This window comes from Odocoileus virginianus, chromosome 29 (assembly GCF_023699985.2).
Source record: "Odocoileus virginianus isolate 20LAN1187 ecotype Illinois chromosome 29, Ovbor_1.2, whole genome shotgun sequence".
NCBI lineage: Eukaryota > Metazoa > Chordata > Mammalia > Artiodactyla > Cervidae > Odocoileus > Odocoileus virginianus.
Window position 1 is genome coordinate 25,906,744 of NC_069702.1, and position 19,073 is coordinate 25,925,816.

Sequence of the window (19,073 nt, forward strand, 5' to 3'; positions counted from 1 at the left end):
TCACTCAGTCGTGTCTGACTCTTTCCAACCCCATGAACCGCAGCACACCAGGCCTCCCTGTCCATCACCAACTCCCGGAGTCTACCTAAACTCATGTCCATTGAGTCGGTGATGCCATCCAACCATCTCATCCTCTGTCGTCCCCTTCTCCTCCTGCCCTCAATCTTTCCCAGCATCAGGGTCTTTTCAAATGAGTCAGCTCTTTGCATCAGGTGGCCAAAATACTGGAGTTTCAGCTTCAACATCAGTCCTTAGATTGAGCAAAGCCACTGTTTGGATTCCTCACACTGACAAAAATTCCTCATGCTGTGTTCGGATGGGCTGCTAAGGGTACCCAACACTCCAGAAGGTTCATCTAACATCTGCAAAACCATTACTAATCAGAGTCTGGTCCAACCATATGGTATTTGAGAGCTCTCATATGTCTAGACAGAATGTATATGCCCCAAAGCCATCAAACTGTGTTTAAGAAGATGCTTATTTGAAGGAGAAGAGCCACATCCTCCTGAGAGTTTCATTGGTGGAAATGGGATCCAGTTCTAGTCCCAAAAGAGGAACAGACCTTCTGTTTTCCAGCCACTGAGTCGGAACCCGCAGACACGGAGTATGACTCAGCTTCTCTGTTTGGATTCATGTTATCACCAAGCTCCCTGTGGGGGCTGTGCATGCTAATTGACAGAATAACATTTGTGAAGAAAGCTATGCTTTCTGGGGAAGAAAAAATACAGTACATCATTTTTTAAAAATTTTCTTTTCACCGGGAGCAGCAGCTGTCTTTGTCAGTCGAATGCGCCCCCAAAGTCATTACCTTTAAGTTAGGGGTAGACTGTGGTGGTTGGCCTCAGAAGGAGGCAGTGCTGAGCACAGATGCCAAGAAATACCTGAAATTCTGGAGGAGCCATATTGGGGTGTCTCAGGGTGGCGAGCTGGAGAGAGAGATGATGTGGGGGGACGAGTGCCTTCTCTTCGGCTGCTTTGTGGTTAAGGTGGGTATGGGGTGGATAGCGGGATGGGAGAGGAAAATGACTTGATGCCTCCTTCAGGTCTCGGGGGATCTTCTGAACAACAGTGTTGCCTTCTGCAGTGGGTCTAGTCCCAACACGCGTGGAGTCCAGGGCAAGTGTGCTCACAGAGGCCCACACAGAGAACGCGTCCCTGTTACAGACTGAGACATCGAGTCTGTGGCCCAGCCTGTGCTCCACCCAGACCCTGCAGCCTTCTGTGGGGAATCCCTCTGGTGACCGGACATTGGGGGACCAAGGATGTGCTGGGGCAGGCCCGGTCAAAGCTGGACCTGGGCTCAACTGAACCGAGGATGGAGACTGACCAGGACTCATTTCTCAGGCTGCCTTGGTGGGCAGGCTTTGATCCTCCAGGCCTTGGTTTTCTGAAGGGATTTTCAGGCATTCCTAAGGCAGAGGGGAGGGAGGGAGTGTGCAGGTAGCACCTTGAGTGATCCGTGGTGATTGGCTTTAAACACAGACAGCCCCTCCTCTGGTGACCCATAGAGGTGAGTCCCTCCTCCCCATGCCCACTGCGAGCCACACCCTGTGGTGCAGGGGCCCAATCCAGCTCCCCATCACTCTCCTGTTTGCTTAGCAGGTTACTGAAATTTCCAAAAAAATTTCTCACGTGAAATTGAAAAGGAAAAAAAAAAAAGTCTTTATGTTCAGGTGTCACAAAATGCAGTGGTTTCTCGTCTGGTCAAAGGTCACACCCTTTCCTTTGCCTCCCCGCCCCCCACCTCTGCCCCCTAGGTCCAAATCACAATCAAGTCATTTCTCATATCCTGCAGCCACTAGGAAGTAGCAGAACTTAAGAAAGTCTGTAGTATTGGTCTGCTTTGATTCTGAACAGTTTCCTTCAGAGGACCTTTGGGAGGCTAGGAATTACCCAAAGAGCTGGGGCAACCCTGGGGCTTTCTCAGCCTAAATGTGCTTGACCACTTCTCCCCAACACTTTGTCTCCAGTTCAGTGGGTGCCCTATCCATGCCTTCTTGGAAATCTGCCCTTGACAGGACAGTCCTGGTTGGTGGGGGGGATTCCAAGTTGATGCATACAGGCAATCTGCCTGGCGAATCTGTAGGCAACCTGACTACTCACAGGGTAATACCCATGAAATGCATTCCCATTTGTCTCACCACCAAAGCTGACCACTGATCACCTAGGAGTCAGGCAAGAGGGCAGCGATGGCACCAGTGCGGATGCATCTCCCAGACTGGGAATATGACTCACAGCAAGTTTCCTGGGCTATGGGAGCTTTCTCAGAGAAGATGAATGACCCATGATATTGGTGGGCCTCCTTTCTCTTCCTGCCAACATTTTCTTCTAAGGGTTTTCAACAAAGATGCCAGTCTGCACAAATGGTTATGATTCCTAGTTTCTTTTAAAAAAATTTCATGTCCTCTTAAAATATTGAATAGAAATATAACTTATGTATAATAAAATGCATGCATCTTAAGTGCATAATCAGTGAATTTTTACACACACACATATATATATACCTGCATAAGCACCACTAAGATCAAGATACAGAAACTTTCCAGCACCCCGGAAAGTTCCCTCATACTTTCTCACAGACATAATCCTCTGAAGAAAACGTGTTCTGACTTTCATCACTAGAGATTAGCTTTCCCTCTTTTTGAACTTCACATCAATGGAGGCATACGGTGTGTTCTCTTTCCTGTCTGGATTCTTTCACTCACTATGAGACTCTCTCATGTTGCTGTGTTTTAACAACTCATCATTTCTTATTGCTGATAGCATTCATTGCATGAATAAACCACAGTTTATCACCAAATCATGGTGACTCAGTGGTAATGAACCTGCCTGCCAATGCAGGAGATCCAGGTTTGATCCCTGGATCAGGAAGATTCCCTGGAGAAGGGAATGGTTATACACTCCAGTATTCTTGCCTGGAAAACACCATGGACAGAGGAGCCTGGCAGTCTATAGTCCACGGGGTCACTAAGAGTTGGACATGACTGAGCGACTCAGCACAGTACAGCACAGCACAGAAGCACCACGATTTATTAATCCATTTTATCAATGGTGCACAGGTGGGCTATTTCCAGTTTCAGTTCAGTTCAGTTCAGTTGCTCAGTCATGTCCGTCTCTTTGCGACCCCATGAATCGCAGCACGCCAGGCCTCCCTGTCCATCACCAACGCCCGGAGTTTACTCAAACTCATGCCCATCGAGTCAGTGATGCCATCCAGCCATCTCATCCTCTGTCGTCCCCTTCTCCTCCTGCCCCCAATCCCTCCCAGCATCAGGGTCTTTTCCAATGAGTCAGCTCTTCGCATGAGGTGGCCAAAGTACTGGAGTTTCAGCTTCAGCATGAGTCCTTCCAATGAACACCCAGGACTGATCTCCTTTAGGATGGACTGGTTGGATCTCCTTGCAGTCCAAGGGACTCTCAAGAGTCTTCTCCAACACCACAGTTCAAAAGCATCAATTTTTCAGCAGTCAGCTTTCTTCACCATTTAGAGTTATTATAAATGAAGATGCTTGCTTCATAGCTTCTTAGTTAACATTTCTCTAATGCTTATTAAAAGGCATTAATACTGTAATACTTTTCAAGTATTAAGTCATTTAATCCTTGCAATAAACCTAGGATAATTATTATTACCCCCATTTGACAAGTGAGAAAACTGAGGCAGAAGGAGGTTATATAACTTCCCAGTATATAGAACTGGAAAGTAGAACTAGGATTCAAACCCTAGACAGTATTCTATCTCAATAACCTGTCTTCTTAACCATCTAGCTAATAGCTAGACCACTTATTTGCTGCATGACCTTGAGCAAGCCTGTTAATTACTATCTCCTCATTTGCCAACTTGGGATAATAACAGTACCTCCATTCACAGAATTTTTGTAATATAAGGGCTTCCTTGGTGGCTCAGATGGTAAAGAAATTGCCTGCAATGCAGGAGACCAGGGTTCGATCCCTGGGTCTGGAAGATCCCCTGGAGAAGGGAATCACCTCATTTGCCACCTTGGGATAATACCAGTACTTCCATTCACAGAGTTATTGTGAGGGTTAAATAAATGATCTATATAAGGCAGACACTGTTGATTGACTAACCCAATAGTCATTTCCAATCCCCTTCTGCTAGCCTCCCAACTGAAACTATGAAAGCTAAATGCTCCCTTCCTGGCCTCCTTTGTACCCAGAGGTATCTATGTGTCCCAGTTCCATAAAATGAGGTTGATAAGATAAAGGCTAAAGGGCTTCTGGAGAAATTTCACTTCCTCATAAAAAGAATATGAAGGAAAGAGAAATTCTCTTGGTGCCTACTTGTCCCTCCCACTTCTTCCCTTTAATGTAGACGTGATGTCTGGCACAGTGGCAACCATCCTGTGAAGCCAAGGATGAAAGTCAACCCACTGGGGAAGATGGAAGTGAAAGACAGAAAGAACCTTTCTCCTTGATGGTACTATTGATCTTGCCATGACAGGACTAGAATGTCAAACATCAGACTTCCTATTAAATAAACAACACATGCCTTTGGGGATTAAGGTATTGTTCAGATTTTCCATCATTAGCAGTATAGATGACAGACCCTGTAAAATGCTTATCACAATGCCAGGCACAAAGTAAGAGCTCAATAAATACTAGGCTATTATGTGGATCTGTTTAAGGGGAACCTGGGTCCAAATGCCTTCACCTTCTTTAATCTGCTAATGATTTTCAATAGGCATCTTTAAAGAGACACTATTCCTCCTCCTGGCATCAGCTATAAGCCTCAGGAATGGAGCACTCCTGACATTCTGCAACAGAGCAATGAGCAACTGGACCTGTCAGCGTTCCTGGAGGTTTTCTCTAGGCTAACACCTATGAAAGCTAAGCTGCCTCAAAAACCCCCAGAACATATCAGGGAAAAAAAAAAAAAAAACAACCATAGCTAAATGTGATTTGTATCTTTCCACCTTATTAAAAAAAACAGTTCAGAAAGTTTGTGGGACAGTTTTCAGCATGCCTTTTTCTTTCAAATTGGAGGATAATTGGTTTATAATGTGTTAGTTTCTGTTGTACAACAATGTGTATCAGCTATATTCTTGCACCTCCCTCCCAGCCTCCTCGTCTTTCCCCTCTAGGTCATCATAAAGCACTGGCCTGAGCACCCAGTGCTATATAGCAGCTTCTCACTAGCTATCTATTTTACACATGGCCACTCTCTCAAATGGTCCCACCCTCTCCTCCCCCCCGCTGTGTCCATAAGTCTGTTCTCTATGTCTGGGTCTCTGTTCCTGCCCTGCAAATAGGTTCATGAGTACATTTTTCTAGATTCCATATATATAGTTAATATATGATTCTTGTTTTTCTCTTTCTGACTTACTGCACTCTGTATGACCGACTCTAAGTTCATCCACCTCACTGCAAGTGACCCAATTTCATTCCTTTTTATGGCTGAGTAATATTCCATGGTGTGTATGTACCACAACTTCTTTATCCATTAATGGTTGATGGACATCTTGGTTGCTTCCATGACCTGGCTATTGTAAACAGTGCTTCAGTGAACACTGGGTACATGTGTCTTTTTGAATTATGGTTTTCTCAAGGATATGCCCAGTAGTGGGATTGCTGGATCATATGCTAGTTTTATTCCTAGTTTCTTAAGGAATCTCCATACTATTCTCCATAGTGGCTGTATCAATTTACATTCCTATCAACAGTACAAGAACACAGTCTTGATAAGAACACACGTGAGGCTAGGTGACTGCAGCAGGCTGAGCAAGTAGAACAAAGACCCCTCAACAACAATCAGGGACCCCGGACTTGTTATTGTTACACAAGCTGGCCCCCCTTGGTCAGAGCCATGAGATATAAGTTAGACACACTCAGTAGAATGGCAACCTACTCTTGATTTTAAATTTTCAGCATCACTTAGCAATTTATTTTTTAAAAATTCAGTTAGGCTTTTGTTTGTCTAGGACCAATTCAATAAATAAGTATTGAGTGCCTGCTCTGACCAAGGCACCCAGGTATCTAGGCTACATGGATGAAGCAAACAGGAAGAGAGAGAAATTTGGTTTATATTTTATATAGGCTTTCTTCTGACAGTTGCAATTTGACTCTATTTTCCCCTCATGCATGTTAATGCTTATGGGTGTGTGTGTGTGTGTGTGTGTGTGTGTGTGTGTGTGTGTGTGTGCTCAGTCCTATCTGACTCTTTGCAACCCCATGGACTGTACCCACCATGGGATTTCTGTCCATGGGATTTTCCAGGCAAGAATACTGGAGTTGGTTGCTATTTTCTTCTCCAAGAGATCATCCCGACCCAGGAATCAAACCCCAATCTTCTGCATTGCAGGCAGATTCTTTGCCATCCGAGCCACTCGAATTCATTAATTATCATTTCTACCCTTTAATCCTCTTTCTGCCTTTTAAGCTATCTCCTAAACAGCAAAAACTATACTAAAACTGCAAGCTTAAAAACTTACGGCATCAGGGCAAATTTCCTAGAATCTAAGGATCTCTTTCCTCTGCAGACCTGGAAATGAGAATGAAGTTGCTCCTCACTCAAGTCAAGTTCTAGGCTGGAAGTGCAGATGTAGAATCTGCAGCCCTGAAGTCTACCTGTTTTCATGGGCATCAAGGCCATCATTCCTTGGATGAGCAGTTCTCCTCTTTGAGAACCACTTTCCCTGTAGTGGGATTATTAACCCATTTCCCCATAAGGGACCCTCAATGCTGTGCTTAGCCTCTCTGCTGAGAGAGCTCATTTTCAGAACTAGGCCTGAATGGAAGGTGACAACTGTGGATGCAACCATGTGCAGCAAGACCATACTCATCACCAGAGACTCCAGGAGAGGATCTGGTGTTTTACTGTCTCCTGGTAAGTGGCCCAAACCCTGATATGCGGTCAAAGATAGATGAACCATCTCCAGGGATTGGGAACTGGGTGCCCCTTTGCTCCCAAATAAAGACAAGGGGCCGGAAGAACAGGAATCAGTCATTGGGAAGTTCCAGGTATGTGTGCAAGCTAAGAGCTCGCACGAAGATACAAAGTGCAGAAGCTAAGGGTGGACACAACCTTGTTTCCGGTTATGTGTGATGAAGGTAATCTATTCACTCTGCAGGCGTGAATCTTCTCTGCAGAAATATGCCTCCTAATGAACAAAATCCACTGAAATTGATATAAGGAACCATGCTTTATGTACGAGATGTTGTGGGTAATGAATTTTAATCAAGTACATTAAGCAATGAGGGGAACAGACTGTTTGAAGGAATTCCATGGTGAATCCTCATTTAATGCAATTAATTACCACCTAATTTGTCACCTGTGTAAACCATGCTGATTTTAATTTGCCTAAAAATCCAGATCTTCTCATGCTCTTGTTCCCTAAGATATTCACGACTCCAGAAGGCAGCAGGTTACTCTCCTCACTCACAGAATTCATACCTCAGATTAAAATAACATAAATCACCACTCGAGTACACACAGCCACATAAACATCATCTTCAGAGTTGGTTTCATTTGTTAACCAACATCCAATTGTTGTTACCCACAGTATCTCTTAAATGCCTGCAGGAGCACATCTTCTGCTAGGAAAAGCATCAGCAATGCCAACTGGGGAGGCATCATTGACACCATTACTGAAGTACAGCATCTTCTGATGAAAATCTTTGGGATCCATTAAGATGCTACTCCACAGTCATTGCTGATAGATGCAATTTAACAGGTCAGTCTGGAAGGACAGACTCTGGCTACATGAGTGAACTGTGCAAGATGGATAAAAATTGGCTCTGCTGGTAGTTCAATGTGAAGAATGATTTTGCTTTGGGTTTACTTACTTAGAATACATTTATCAGTGTTGCTGCTTAGAAAAGAATTATTCAAAAACTAACACTGCCTATCCTGTACCTCAGGAACCACTTCTTTCATCTATTCCTGGGTTCCCTCTGGCGATGCTGGGATTAGAAAGGGTCCCTCTATATGCACACAGGCTGAACTGGAGGTAGGAGCAGTTCTACCTCATGGCTTTATTTCAACAGTAATTCCCAGGTATAAATAACCAGCCTGGCATTCTTCCCTGTGTTCCGTCCTCTAATTCCAGCCTTTGGAGTTTTGCCCTCAAAGTAGTAAGTCTATCAACTGTGTTTCCTTCCCCATCCAACCAGCTCCTCTGGGTTTATTTCTGTCATCATCCTTCCCCCTATCTGGGCTTCCCTTGTGTCTCAGCTGGTAAAGAATTTGTCTGCAATGTGGGACACCTGGGTTTGATCCCTGGGTTGGGAAGATTCCCTGGAGAAGGGAAAGGCTACCCACTCCAGTATTCTGGCCTGGAGAATTCCACGGACTGTATAGTCCATGGACTTGCAAAGAGTCAGACACGACTGAGTGACTTTCAGTTTCACTTTCCCCTTATCTAAGTTACTTTTATTTATTTCTTTACAACACTACTTACAATAGCCAGGACATGAAAGCAGCCTAAATATACTTCAACAGATGAATAGGTAAAGAAGATGTGATACATATAGTCAATGGACTATCACCCAGCCATAAAAAAGGAATGAAACTGGGTCATTTGTAGTGATGGTGGATGAACCTAGAGTCTGCCATACAGAGTGAAGTCAGAAAGAGAAAAACAAATATCATATATTAACCATATGTATGGAATCTAGGAACGTTGTAGTGATGAACCCATTTGCAGGGCAGGAATAGAGTCACAAACAGAGAACAGGCAAGTGGACTTTTGAGGAGGGGAAGGAGAGGTGGGATAAAATGAGAGAGCAGCCCTGACGGATAGACATTAGCATGTGTAAAATGGATAACTAGTGGGCAGCCGCTGTATAGCATAGGGAGCTCAGCTTGATGTTCTGTGATGACCTAGAAGGGTGGGAGGGAGGTCTCAGAGGGAGGGGATGTAGGTATACATATAGCTGGTTCACACTGTTATACAGCGAAAATTAACACCAAATCGTAAAGCAATTATAATCCAATAAAGTAAATTAGAATTACATATGTTTAAGGTATACAACATGATGATTAGATAGACATATACACAATGACATGATTACTATGGTCAGGCAAACTAACATATCTTCTCATATAGTTACCATATTTGGTGTGTGATGAAAACACCGGAAGCCTACTCTCTTAGCAAACTTCCAGAACTCAATCCAGTATTATTAACTATAGTTGTCACGCTGTACATGAGTTTTTTAGACTTATTCATCCTATAGAACTGGATCCTATAGAACTTTGTACCTGTTGATCAGTATCTTTCTGTTGCCCTACTTCCCCACCTCTGATAACCATCACTCTATTCTCCACTATTACCTTTTTAGACTCCACATATGATTGAGCTCATGTCATTTTCTTTTCTTTTTATGTCTGGCTTATTTCACTTAGCATATGTCCTTGAGCTTCATCCACGTTGGGGCAAATGGCATCTTTTTAATCCTTTCATCCAAAGTCAACAGCTCACATGAAGCAAACCTAGTGTTTGGGCCCAGATATGTCTTTCTAGAAATCCTTTGGGTCTTTTTGTAAGAAGGATCTTATTCCTGTAGATATGGAGGCTACTAAAGGAAGCACTTTGTTTGCACTGTGGTGAAACATTAAGCTACACAATAACACAGATAGAGACACACACACACACACCCTTCTAAATGATTCATTGGAAAGGAAGAATTTTTTCTGCCTAGCCAAACATACAAATTTCTCCTGTCTTTAGCTAGAAGAATATGAATGGCTCATTTCTTAGTATGTAGGACAGATGTCTTCATGTCCTTTGGCAGGGGCTATCTGCCAGCCAGACTATGAGGACTGTCTCTCTATCTCAGAGGCTGCTTTTAGCAGACAGATTCACATCTCATCCTAAGAGCATTTATCAACTGTTTGATCTCTGAGGGATGGAGCACAAGCACTCCTCCTTGGTGGGCTATAATTGCATTCACAAGTCTTCATCCAGAAAAAAAACCTACTTTTTACTAAGTTCTTATCAAATAATAATATATTGAAAAGCCAGAATTATCCTTCACAGGCTCAGGAATAGCATTTGCCGTGTAATTGAATCCAGAGCATTTCCAGCTTTGGCTTCTCTTCTCTGAAATCCTCCCTTTCATTCACAACCTAAGCAAGCAACAGCAGAATAGAAAAAGATACAAGCGAGCTTTCTGAACCATATAGAGAAGATTAATTTTCCTTCCTATGGACGACTGTATACACAATCTAAAGAGGAATATACTAGGTATTAATTTTGATTTACGTTTCACTGTAAGAAAGCCACAGTCAGTCTAGGTTAATACTTCTGAGCAAAGAGAGGAAAATAAAATTATCTTTAAACAAGAGTAAATTGGCATGTTTGAATCTTCAGCCTCACAGATGAGCCCTGATTCTATCATTCCAGCTGCACACAGGTCATTTCTTTTTGGATAACATCTTATCACCAAATTCAACAAGTCCCTATCTAAACTGAGCAATTCCAGAATAATTCTCTTAAATGCTCCCTTGATGCTGCCAATGGTGCTAGTTAGGTATGACAGTTTAGAAGACAGTTTGATGTAGTAGGTACAGGGAACAGAGTAGTGGTTACCAGAGGCAAAGGAGTGGGGATGGGTGCCTGGATGAAATGGGTAAAGGGGATCAACTGTGTAGTGATAGATGGAAACTAAATTTCTGGCGGTGAGCACGTTGTAGGGCATATGGAAGTGGAAGTGTGATGTTTACAGAAGAAACTTATGTAATGCTATAAATCAATGTTACCTCAAAAAAAATTTTTAAAAGTTGGCTTTCTCATTTTCATTTTTTATATCCTATCAAACTCAGACCTATTTATCCTTCAATTAAAAAAATAATCTAGAGGCTGCTATGTATTTGATAGGACTTCTCTGTAGCTCAAGTGGTAAACGATTTGGCTGTGATGTGGGAGACCAGGGTTCAATCCCTTGGTTGGGAAGATCCTCTGGAGAAGGGAATGGCAATCCACTCCAGTATTCTTGCTTGGAGAATGCCATGGACAGAGAAGCCTGGCTCCAGTGTTGGTGCCTGGAGAATTTCATGGACAGAGAAGCCTGGTGGGCTACAGTTCGTGGGGTCACAGAGTCAGAGACAAATGAGTGACTACCACAAACACACACGTGTATTTGATACCACGCTAAGTGTTGGGGAGAAAAGGATGGACAAGGTCACTGACCTCACAGAACTTAACATTCAGTGGAGTGAGCCAGTAACTAAGCATGAGGTTCAGATGCTGTCTAATGAGTGATGATGCAAGGCACTGTCCAAAGACATCAGAGGGGGCTGGAGGCACACTTGGGTCAGGGCGTTAGAGCACTTCTGGGGCAAGTGACCTCTCAGATTGGATGTGAGGGGTGCGTAGGGATTAGTCCATGAAGAACACGGAAGGTGGAAAGGCTAGGGAACATTTTAAAGGGGAAGAACATCATCCACTATATCCCAGAAGGAGAGAGCACAAAGTCTTACGTCTGGAACCCAGAAGGCAAAATGACCTGGTTCAAATCCCGTGGGCCTTATAAGACACGTTAAGAGTTCCGGACTTCATCCCAATGATTTTGAACAGAAGAGTGATGCAATCAGCTTTAGGTTTTTGGTAGCTCACCCTGATGAGGGTAGAGAATTGACTGGAGGCTGGTGAGTGTGGCGCCAGGGAAAGCAGCGGGAGCTGTTTCAGAGAAGAGAACTCATTTTCTCAGACTCGGTAGCCATGGAGATAGAGAGAGGCAGGGGCTCCGGTTCTGTGTTGGACGGGGCTTGACTGCCACTCTAGTACCATCACAGGACCTACGCAGAGTCAGTGCTTGAAAACTGCAGAGCATACACAGAAATCCGGAGATCACTGTTCAGGCCCTGACTCTGCTCCTCATTAGCTTTGTGACCATGGGTAAGTTATTTAACCTCTTGGGGCCTGAAATGTAAAATAGGGATAATATTATAATAGTATATATTCCATAGTAAGTAAACAGTAAATGCATACACATTAATACATGTAAGGATTTAGAATGGTGCTGGGAACATATGAAGCACTCAACAAACATTAATTATTATTATTATTATTCTTGTTAATGTGTTGGTACTGTATTGTCATTTCATCTTTGTTTGTAATGTCATCAGACCCAAGTCTACTCCAAAATGGCATCTAAAATAGCCTTCCCATCTTGTTCTTCCCTTACCTAATTCTACTCTGTACATGACTTTTAGGTTAATCTTTAAGACATTTTTCACCAGGTCACTCTCCATTTCCAGATTTTATAAGCCTCTCAGTTAAGCCCCAAATCCTTAATCTCATGATTAAACCTGTTTCCTAACTTGATCCTACTTATTCTTTTTTTTTTTTTTTTTTTTTTTTAAGCTGGATGAGGTCTTTTTTTTTTTTTTTTTTTCAGGTTCATGAAATAATAATGAACATTTATTGAGTACTTATTCTTTTCTAACCTTATTTCCCATTGTAGTGATACTCCTATGTATTACCTTTTGGTTTACATGGATCTAAATCTGCAAGAGATTTCATGTAAAATCTGCTTTGGCTTATGATGATGTATTTATTCACATTTAAGACAACTACTTTGGATAGTGTGCCCAAGCAGCTGAGCACCGGGAAACAAGAGACCCTATGAAGTCATCTTCACAATGGTGAAGTAGTCCCAGTATTTTTGGTTTGCAATCTACAGTAGTGACAATCTTATACACCATTTGCATTGCTTTTGCTGATTTATTTTGTCTTTTGTGGGCCAATAAAGGATAGTAAAGGTTTTAAGTGTATGGTATGGAATAGCCATAAATGAACTGAATAAAGGCATTCAGTCTTTATTCAGACTTAATGAAGGGAACTTGCCTTGGAAGGCCTTGCCATGACAATTAATGTCATCTACTGAAATGAGAATGTTCATTTTAAGGGAATTTGGTGTTGTTTTAATATAAGTGGCTTCATTTCAGGGCTCAGGGAGTATTAACAGCTCTTGAAATTAGCAGTAATTATTTTTTAGATTTTATAGGAATTTGCCTTATGGAGAGTTTCTGGAAGAAATTACCCTGGAAAGATAGAAGACAGTTTTGTTCAAGAGGCATACTCTGCTTAATGTTGGGTATTGACTTCTTCCCCTCCACACAAGTTACCAGTTGCTGCTTCCTGGCCCTGCTGGTTCTCCACCCTCAGGCTCAGCTCCTTCCTATCTTTGTTTTACCATTTTACCAAAGCCCGACTCTATTGCTAGGTCCCCTGTCCTCTGTGAAGTCTCTTGTAATAAAGACGACTCTCACTGAGGTTTCCCTTCCCTCAGCTTCTATTGTCTGTTTGCATACTTTTATTTATATATTTCTCTAATATATAAATAATATATAATGACAGTACCATAAATAGCTTATATTTAGAGGATACAAAACTGATGAGATCTGATATATGTATGCCTATGAAACCATCACTACAAATAAAGATAAGGAACACATCCATCACCCCACAAAGTCATCTCATACCCTCCTGTAAGCACACCCTTCTTCATAACCAGCCCTGACCCCAGTTCACCAAAAATATAAAATTGCCATACATTTAATTTTTAAAATTTGTACTAAAATCACATTCCATTGTTGCTATTCTTGCCTTAAACACTCATTTATCTTGTAAAGATATGTAAAAAAAAAATAAGGGGAAAAGTACTTTATATTTATCCCCATATATATTCCATTTCCTCTCTCCTGGTATATCAGCCACAGATCACTGCATAACAAACCACCCCCAAACCAAGCAACTTAAAACAACAGGCATTATTTTACAGTTTCTGTGGGTCAGAAATTAGGGTGCAGCTTAGCTAGGTGCTCCGTGCTGGGGTCTCTCACAAAGCTACAAGCAGGATGTCCAGATCGTCAGTCAAAAAAACGCTCAACTGGGGAGGGTCTCCTACATTCAGGCATGTGGTGATTGGCATGGTTCTGGTGAACTTTTGGATTGAAGACCTCAATTTCTTCATGGCTGTTGGCAGAGGCTACCTTCAGTTGTTTACCACATGGGCTTCTCTATAGTGTAATACACACCATAGTAGACTGTATCATCCAGGTGAGCCAGAAGAGATAGAGGAAGCGTGTAAGGAAGATGGAAATCACAGTTTTTATATTCCATACCTTGGAAGTGTTATCTCAGAACCCTTGTTGCATTGCATTCATTAGAAGCAAGTCTCCAGGTCCATCTCATACACAGGGAAGAGAGATTATACCAGAAAGTGGGGATCACTAGGAACTGACTAGTGATAACATGAATTTCCCTTTCAAGTTTCAACAGCTCTTCACTTCTACAAAACCAGGCCCAAATGAATCCTCCAACACTAAAGGCCCTTTCCTCAGTGATTTTGGCTTATATTACCTTTGTAAGCTTGGCCATTGTACCCCTTCCCGCTGCTGTCATCTCCAGTCCAATTGGACTTGTAACTTCTCTTGAAATGCTCTCAGGCCCACTGATGCCTGTTTAAATCCATGAATGTAAACTTACATGCCTGTTGGCATGTAAGAACACATGCCAACTCCTTCATGTCATTTTCTCAACGTTTTCTAGCCAGAAGGAATAGCAATGTGTTGATGCTCAGAACAGTGTCTAGTGCATAGTAGGCACACAAGTATTTATTTGAAGAGTGAACCACCCTTTCTCTTTTATACTTTCATAACATTTTATACTTGCCTAGTAGCACTTTTATCACCCTGCCTTGATGCACCTAGTTCTTTCATTCAAAAAGAAATGACTGAGTGTTCCTGTATGCAAGGTTCCACACTACAGAACTAACTGAACAATGGTCATCTCTCTAACAGCAGTGTGAGCTGTATGCATGGGCATCTCTTTCAAGGCGGAGTGAATGTGTCCACTGTATGTATATGGCCACCTGCCCCACAGTGAGGTCCCCAAGGGAAGACCACACCCTACTCCTCATAGTTTCACACATAGACCCTAGCACTGGCTCTTGTAACACAAAATAAACGCTGAATGGAACAGAAACAAATTATCTTCTGAATTAATAAACACAGCTCAAACAAGAGTCAGGATACTGACAATCTGTTTATGTCCCAAACAACTGAAAGGAGGCAAAGATCATTTAATTTCCTAGGGGGAAGTAAGCGCTGACTTGCTTCTTTGTATTGGACTTTAATTCCTTTCAAAACAGAACAGTCTGTCTTTAGTGATCAGTCTTAAAGAGAAAACCACAAACAACACAAATTCTGTCAAGTTCAGTTTCTTCAAAAGGTGATCAAGCTAAATGAGTAGCAACTTTAAAACTTCACCACTTCATCTCCTGACCTTGACAGCCTGGTTAGATAACACCTCAACTATTTTAACTTTTAATATACAAAATGAATATTTAGCGTAGCTATTATTTCAAATTTTTAGAAAGTCTTTACAAATAATTTTAGTGCATGAACTTTGTACATACTATTTAAGATAAGGTTTGATTTACATACTTGTCTTTAATATAATTCCTGGTTTTAGATAGGACTAAGTATAACATTCACTGTCTCTCACTGATAACTGTCCATATTTATAGTGGATGTGCCAATGTTATGAAAATAATATATTTCTTCTGAGAACAAATTCCATCTCCTGCATCCAGAGGAACGGCCCTTGTGGTCATACACAAACACCATGGTCCTGTTCTCCAACCACGGCTGACCTGACCGAGGGCAGACAGGTGACTCAAGCCAGACCAGTGAGATTCCACCCTTTAAGAAATTGTACTGGGGTGGCCAAAAAGTTTGGGTTTTTCCATAATGAACTTTTTGACCAAGCCAATATTTGGGACTGAGCCATTAGGCCGTCTGCCAGGATTATTGTTTAAACTGGGAGGGCATCTTCCCCTGTACACGAAGAAGAAGGAGAAGCTAATCTGCAAATGGAAAGTAATGAGGCAAGCATGACAGTGAAACACCATGACTCTGAGCATTTAGTATGTGTCAGATCCTCGGGGAGCCAGTGAAGGACAGGGAAGCCTGGGGCGCTTCAGCCCGCGGGGCCACGGAGAGTCGGACATGGCTTAGATACTGAACAGCAACAACAAGGCACTATCTTTTCTAATTCTCACAGAACTGAACGAAACTCAAGTGTTTACAGTCAGGGAAACTGAGGCAAAGAGAGACGATAGGAAGTGACGTAGCCTGGAGCTGAACCCAGGAATCTGACTTTAAGGCCCAGCTGGTGAGCATGACATTCTCCTCTCCTGGAGCAGCTGAGAGGATGAGGGACCCCGGGACTCCAGAGAGGATGAGAGACCCCAGGACTCCAGAGAGGATGAGGGACCCCGGGACTCCAGAGAGCAGGGCCAGTTGACTTCCTTATCAAGACGAGTCTTGCCTGAGACTTGTCTAAACTGCCTACCTTTGGCTACTGGGAAGACCAATTTCTTTCATTAAGCTTGCCCCCTTTGCTTGAAGGATTTGAGAGGTTTCAGTTACCTGTAATCCCAAAGTCACTTACGACAGCCCCACCCCCTTGCCAGGCTGTGTGCCAGGCTAAGCCGCTTCATTGTGTCTGACTCTGTGCGACCCTGCTGACTGTAGCCCACCAGCCTCCTCTGTCCATGGGATTCTCCAGGCAAGAATACTGGAGTGGGTTGCCATGCTCTCCTCCAGAGGATCTCCCTGACCCAGGGATTGAACCCACTTCTGTTAAGTTTCCTGCTTTGGCAAGCAGGTTCTTTACCGCTAGCTCCACAGGAGAGCCAGCATTGTCACTGAAGTTCACATGCATATGCTCACATTCCCATTTTCAGCAAAATCTTCTCTGCTGTTTGCGCTCCTTTTCCACACAGCCGCACACACACAGCACATCTTTGCACCTGCTTCTCTGCTCTATGTAAAATGATTATTTGCCTGTGGAGCTGCAGAGAGAATGATGTAAAGGGTTAGGAAGATGTCTGAGACTTCGTTTAATTGACGGGCCTCATGAAATTATGAGGGAATATTTTATGGTGAGCCGCTGTTCGTAATATTTGCGATTAATGCTTTCAGTCTAATTAGGCAGTTTGAACATTAGCAAGAGAAGGGTAACTAAATCTGTGCTTGTCTTTTGCATCTCAAAGGAAACCTTTCAAAACAACCAGGAAAGGTAAAACCTAGCCAAACCCATTTTTTACCAGGAAAGTTTCTGGCAAACTTTTACTGGGCATCTAAACATATGTAAATCTTCAAAGGGGTTGTGCATTGCTGGCCCCACACACTGTAAAAATGCCAAATTTCAGCTGTATTGGTATTAAAGGAAGAAGGCAAAACAATGAGCTACTTTATCAGGTCCGTGATTTCAGTCTAGTTCTTGTGATTCTTGGCTTTCTGCCCAATGAAACGAGGCAGCTGCATGTTGTTGGGGCTCTGCATCTGGACAGATCACAGTTAAGTCAGGGTTAAATCATTTCTCACCACCTATGAGCTGAGCGACCTTGCGCCAGTCACTTTTGACCTGGGGTAAGCTCACTTGCTACTTTCTTTTCTCTGGGCCTCAGTTTCTTCATCTGTACAATGGGATGAGTTCTGTCTCCTTCACAGGATTGCAGTAAGGATGAAAGGGGCAGTCCATTGTCAGAAAAGCAGCTTGCCAAAGGTGCAGACACCTGTACACTTCTTTGCCGTGTGTGCCAAACCACAAGCTCTCATGGCCCTCTGACCCCGAGCCATTTCTGCAGCTACTCTCGTAGCCAGTTAGGTCGGTCACAGTGACACAGGGTGACTACCATCTGACTGGGGCTTCCCTGGTGGCTCAGTGGTAAAGAATCTGCCTGCCAGTGTAGGAGTGGAGAAGCAAATGGCAACCCACTCTTGTATTCCTGCCTGGAAAACCCCGTGGACAGAGGAGTCTGGCAGGCTACAGGCCATGGGGTTGCCGAGAGTCAGACACAACTGGAGCAACTTAGCATGCACGCCAGTGTAGGAGATGCGGGTTCTATCCCCGGGTCAGGAAGATCCCCTGGGAAAGGAAATGGTAACCCCTCCAGTATTCTTGCCTGGGAAATGCCATGGACAGAGGAGCCTGGCAGGCCACAGTTCATGGGGTTGCAAAAGGGTCGGACATGATTTAGTGACTAAACAACAACTACCATCTAACTACTGGCTCCTTGGCTTGTTGACTGCTCACTATAAGAGGTGAGCCATGGATTTGGACTCCTCAGCTACAGCATACCGGCCTGCCCTGGCACCATCTGGGCCCATCATGTCCTGTGGGCTTTAGTGGCAGAGGAACACGCCATGTGATGCTCCTGCTGTTTGTTGAGTCGTAAATAAAAACTGTCTTGCTCTTATCGGCTGAGTCTCATTGTTGACTTTCAGCCACTGTGGAGTGTTGAGCCAGTCTTCTTTCTGCTCACTCGTGTCCTTGGCATCTCTTTTGGAGGCTTGTTACCCTTTGCCAACCTCTCTGAGAGAAGTTGGTAAACTTTCTATAAGGACTAGATAATAAATATTTTAGACTTTTGGGCTACAGTCATGTCTATTGTGTATTTTTCTTTGTGTACTTCTTTATTAACCTTTAAAAACCATTGTAATTCATGGGTTGAACAAAAATAGGCTGAGGACAGGTTATAACCCCATTCTCATGAAGCCTAACATCTTCCCTGATAGCCATACAAAGCATTTAAAACAGCATGTTCTAGGCTAGTGAGAAGTCAATAGATGTTAGCTATCTTTGAATTAATACTTACTGTTTGTTCATTTCTAGACCTGGAGAAGGAAACGGCGACCCACTCCATGGGTCTTGCCTGGGAAATCCAATGGACAGCGGAGCCTGGCGGGCTATAGTCCATAGGGTTGCAAAGGAGTGGAACATGTCTGAGTGACTAAACCACAACAACTTTATGGGCGTCCCAGGTGGCACAGTGGTAAAGAATCCACGTGCCAATGCAGGACACACAGGGGATGCAGGTTCGATCCCAGGTTGGGAAGATCTCCTGGAGTAGGAAACGGCAACCCACTCCAGTATTCTTGCCTGAAAACTGCCAAGGGCAGAGGAGGCTGGTGGGCCACAGTCCATGGGGTCACTAGGAGTCAGACATGACTAAGCACATACACACACATATAAAGCACAATTGCTAGCTTTTTCCATTCCTACAAGTGAGTTCTGCTTCTTTGGTAACAGGGTGGCTCT

General features: G+C 43.3%; 1 protein-coding gene across 1 annotated transcript in view; it reads right to left on the reverse strand.

The window, feature by feature from the left end:
- Positions 1-19,073, reverse strand: part of PARM1 (prostate androgen-regulated mucin-like protein 1) — a 122,500-nt gene that overhangs the window by 54,462 nt on the left and 48,965 nt on the right. The window lies entirely within an intron of this gene.